Here is a 5,384-nt window from a genome sequence, read left to right as displayed (position 1 = left end):
TTTATGGAAAAATTTTCGTTCTTCGTCTTTGAGAGAATTTTGAAATTTTAATTTCGGAAATCTTGGAGGGGTAATTATCCCAGTACCCCCCATTTCTACGCCTTTGACTTTTGGGTATTCAAACTAACAAAAAATTAGCACAACTACCTATAGTGCGTATAGATATCGATCCATATCTAGGTTTCTAAATCCGAGAAAGAAAAAATATGGACCATTCCCAATAGATCTCAATTTCAACTTCGTTTCATTTTCTGTCGCTGATCTTATTGCAGGTATTCTTTCAAAATACCACAGTTCTCTTATCTTCACATTTAGTGTCAAACGATGAGTTGAAAATATTTTTAAAATAATCAAGTCATATAAAATTAATGAATTCCTATCTAGATTATTCCGAATATCACATTTCAATTGTCAGATAGTGAAACGTGCTTCTGTATACCAAATATAGCCCATTTTAACATCGGCGCCGTGGCTTAGTTGGTTAAAGCGCCTGTCTAGTAAACAGGAGATCGAGGGTTCGAATCCCTCCGGGGCCTCAGTGGAAATCAAGATTTTTTTGTTGTTCAACTAAAAGTTCTGTCATTTTGTGATATGAATCGGAACAATATCAATTCGTTTTAATCCATTCCCATTCTAAATTTCGGAATAGTCAGATCATGTAGAAAATGAAAACCTTATATCGAGTCTATTCAGCAAATGAACTGACATTTTCACATTTCAGTTTAAGAACAAAACATCTTCGACCAATTTTGAAATACGTATGGGTAGCTATGAGGTCATAACCTATTTCTAAATTACTGAAGGAAATTGATAATCTTCAGAAGAATATGCTCAACTAGTATACCTCCTACTTTTGTAGAGAATCCAATCAATTTCATGACAGCTTATGAGATGTTTTCAATTAGTCAAAGTTTCAACAAATTGCCTCTCAGTTTTTGCGAGCATTAACTCATATCTGAAGATGTTAAACGACTCGACGACGTAGGTGGCACTCGAATCAACCATTCTCAATGATTATATACGAAGTAAGAAGTCATTATCATAATTATTCTAACCGGTGATTCAAAAAACACAGTCTCATATGGTTAGCTCTAAATTGAATTCATGATTATCCGAAAAACAAATGGTGTTTGATCTACTGATCCCAGCATCTATGTATCCAATTATAGATCCTCTCCTAGTTGAAAAAATAAACATATAATAAAATATTTCACGCCAGATATTGTGTTGTTGTTTAGAGAACCAACAAGATATTATTTCACACCTGTTTGAATAGAAATTTGACAGACACCTTGTGTAAAGGCTTCGCTTCGATTATCTATTCATGATTTGCCTGAATATTCAATTGATGTGAGTAGTTGTTATGTAATTCTACTGAAATTATCGATTGACAATCATGCATCGGTTCGGAATTCATTTTATTCTGTAGCAATTTCAGTGTTATTCTTGAAAAAAGCGGGTGTTTTTTTTCGAGGTATATAACTTTAAGTTGGCATTACTGTTCAAGATGGAGACCGATTTAGCTGTCAAGTGATTTATTCTCAGTTTGGTTTGGCAATTCATCATGAATAGACTCACGCCTGAACAACGCTTGCAAATAGTGCAATTTTATTTCGAAAATAATGGTTCTGTGCGGAATACGTATCGCGCACTACGTCCATTTTATTTTGCTTTGCGATGAAGCGCACTTCTAGTTGAATGGCTACGTCAACAAACAAAACTGCCGCATTTGGAGTGAAGCTAATCCTCAAATGTATGTCGAAACACCGTTACATCCAGAAAAACTGACTGTTTGGTGCGCTTTATGGGCTGGTGGAATCATTGGTCCGTACTTCTTCAGAAACGATGATGGCCAGAACGTTACAGTCAATGGTGATCGGTATAGAGCCATGATTACTAACTTTTTCATTCCTGAATTGGACAACCATGATGTCCAGGTGCTGTGGTTCCAACAAGACGGCGCAACATGTCACACAGCTCGTGCCTCAATCGATTTATTGAAAGACACGTTTGATGACCGACTAATTTCATGTTTTGGACTTGTGAATTTGCCTCCAAGATCTTGCGATTTAACACCGCTAGACTACTTTCTGTGGGGCTATGTAAAGTCATTGGTCTATGTTGATAAGCCACAAACCCTTGACCATTTGGAAGACAACATTCGTCGTGGCCAGCCGTGGCGGTCATATGCCAGAAATCATATTTAAAATGTAATGCCACAAAATTATCTTGCAGATAAATAAAATTCATGTCAATTGAATAATCCATCGTTGTTTTATTGCAATTTAAAGTTCTAAAGCTCTAAAAAAAAACCCTTTACTTCACAAAAATTGCAATTGAGGAACTTCAAACTAACTAATCGTAACTGTTTCTCTAGTTAGGATTCACAGAAGAGCAATTATTTCAATAGATTTCTTTCTTGTTATTCTCATGAAATACATATACAAATCGACTTTTGTTGAACTATAAGGTTACTGATGAGGAAAAATTGTATTATTAAATACAAAAATTCGGAAACGTACGTCTGTCTTTATGTATTAAAATAAAGAAACTTAACTTCATTATAAGTTATTCAATTTGTTAATCGTTTACTCAATTTGTATAGTTTTAGTTAGTTCGAATTTCCTCTTGGTTGGTTATTAATTTCAGCATTTTTAGAATTGGAATTATATTCCAAGATAAAAATGTGAAGGAATAGAAACAAAGTTCTCAATTTTCTTATGTTTATATTGAATATCATTCATCAAGTAGACTCATTAAACTTATATAATTTGCCGATCAGAGTAACGAAAAAGGAAACATTTATATTAACACCTGATGAGGGTCATCTTCCTTCAATCGCATCAAATCAAACAACTATGAACAACATTAAAAATGATGGATCGTTCAAAATAACCATAGGAAGAATAATAATCCGTATAATGCGACTACATAATACGGTTTCTTCCCTACCAAAAACTGACATCTCATTCTATTGAGGCATCACAGTGGCACAATGGCGAAGCGGTTCTTGGAATAATCACGTTAACATGGTCGACATCGGCGTTATGAACGAGGAATTAGAGGGGATTTGGTGGTTTAATTTATAATGTGCATGTGCAACAACCACGTTGAAAGGACCCGATGTCGTGCTACCCCGTGATAGGTGTCCCTTAAAGGTCCCCACACACCCTATCGATTTTGAACGGATATCACAGAGGAACAGATAATTTGGTGTCGAGGTCTTTGAACTGATTCTATAGCAATTTGATGTCCTGAATTCAAATAACGTATTCATTTTTACCTAGGAGCTCAAATTTTTAAGGTATAAGAGGGCTACTATTTATGTATTGAGAATTGCCAACACTGATATTGCCAGGTGAAATCTGATAAAAATAATAATAAGCCTTCATTTCCAACAGGTAATGGTACCCAATTGCAGGAAATCAGGAAATTTTCGAGCAATGAAAATTATGACTTTCGACGTGGTCTAACTCAAAAAAATGCAGCTATCAACTAAATTCAACTTTTGGCGATGAAGCTCCATTTGAAGACACTGTATATCGCTGGTACATTGAATTCAAACCTGGACGTAGTTCGCTCACGGACGAACTTAAAGAAAGTCGTCCAAAATACGTCGTTGTGCCGGAAAATATTGATGCTGTGCGAAAACTAATTGGAGAAGATCGTCATGTGACATATCAGGAAATCAAGAGATGTTTAAGCATTAGTATGATTAGCATACATAACATTTTGCACAAACATTTGTGAGTTCGGTAGCTCTTTGCACATTTGTTGAATGACGCTCAAAAAATTACTGTTGTCGATTGGTGCCCTAAAATGATTTCGAAATACAACTGCAGTGCAACCATAGCGATATACAATATCTTTACAGGTGACGAGTAGTGGAATTATGCATACGAACCTGAAAGAAAAGGCCAGCCGGCAGTTTGGGTGTTTCAATGTGAAGCAAAGCCAACAAAAGTTGTTAGTTCTCGAAGTGTTAAGAAGCAAATGGTGGCGTCTTTCTCCACAAAAATTGGTCCTCTGGCAATTTCGGCTATTGAAAATCAAAAAGACGTTAATTAAGAGGGGTATGAAACCATTTGTTTGCCTGAAGTTTTCGGTGAATTGAGAGAAACAAACCCGAAACGATGAATCATCTTGAATCATGACAATGCGAGCTTACACACATAAAATGCAACGAATGAGTATTTGGACTCAAAAAAACCAAATTAATGGGTCATTCGCCTTACAAACCCTACTTGGCACCGAATGACTTCTTGGACAACGGTTTTCATCGCCTGAAGATGAGGTTGAGGCCTTCAAAAGTGTATAGATCTTGAAGGAGATTATTTTAAAAAACAATAAAATATTTTTCATCAAAATCGCTCATTTATTTTTTATATTCTCAATACATAAATAGCAACCCTTATACAATGTTATATAGGGAAATATACGTTACATTATTTTAACTCAAATCCGTAAGTGTAGTGAACAAAAGTAGATAGAATTTCTATTTTAGTTATACAAAATACAATATTATGTCGTACTTATAAACAAAAAAAAACCTTGAAGAAATCAAATAGTCCCTCAACACTTCGGAAACTTCTTTTCCGATACATTCTTGAATGTTTTTTAAACAGTCCCTTTTCAAACACCAGCAGTAATCTGCCATCATGTACATGTCCCATCCTCCTTGGTAGCGGTCCTCCATAACATTCTTGCTGAAATTTTTCACCTTGTTCCTCAATCATGTCTCCTAAATTTTCTGGAAAACGGTCTAAGTGGCTGTATATTTTAATACTCATATTGCACCCTAAGAATTTGAAACTATTGAGCATCTTTTTAACATAGTTTTGAGCTTTATGTTTGTATGGAAAATTTTCTACAACTGCAACAAATGTTGTCCTAGCTTCTCATTCAACTTGATTCATTGAATTTATGAAGGCATGATCCTTAATTAATTGTTTTATTTGTTGGCCCTCAAATATCCCTGTTTTGAGCTTTTACAAATTGCTTCATTAAGCCCAACTTTATATGTAAAATAAGGAAAGTAAGATTTTTTGTCTTACTCACCCGAGTTAAAATCAGCCCAAAAAAAAAAATTTTTTTTTGTTGCCCTGTGTAGTCTATTTCATTGGTTCCTAAACCTCAAACAGAACGGAATACTTACCAAATACCTTTTATTTTATTGAACACCATAATACTGAAATTTATACATATAAAGACAATTTTTTCAAGAAATATGTAATATTATTGCAAAACATTATTTATATAATAATTTTTAATCTGTTTCTTCATGGGGTGCTGATGCCAGCACTATAAGGTAGCTTTGGCTTTGGTTTGGTCTCCGTATATTTTGAATTGATATGAAGCGTTGATTCACTATGGGACATAAGAAG

At 34.7% G+C, this 5,384-nt stretch overlaps 1 non-coding gene across 1 annotated transcript; it reads left to right on the top strand.

Moving 5' to 3' along the window:
• The first annotated feature begins 462 nt into the window (after positions 1-462).
• Positions 463-536, top strand: Trnat-agu. The gene has a single exon. It is a non-coding gene; the product is annotated as a tRNA-Thr (tRNA).
• The last annotated feature ends 4,848 nt before the right edge of the window (positions 537-5,384 follow it).

Source organism: Harmonia axyridis, chromosome 4 (genome assembly GCF_914767665.1).
Source record: "Harmonia axyridis chromosome 4, icHarAxyr1.1, whole genome shotgun sequence".
NCBI lineage: Eukaryota > Metazoa > Arthropoda > Insecta > Coleoptera > Coccinellidae > Harmonia > Harmonia axyridis.
Note: the sequence above shows the minus strand (reverse complement) of the source record. Positions and strands in the feature narration are given on the sequence as shown.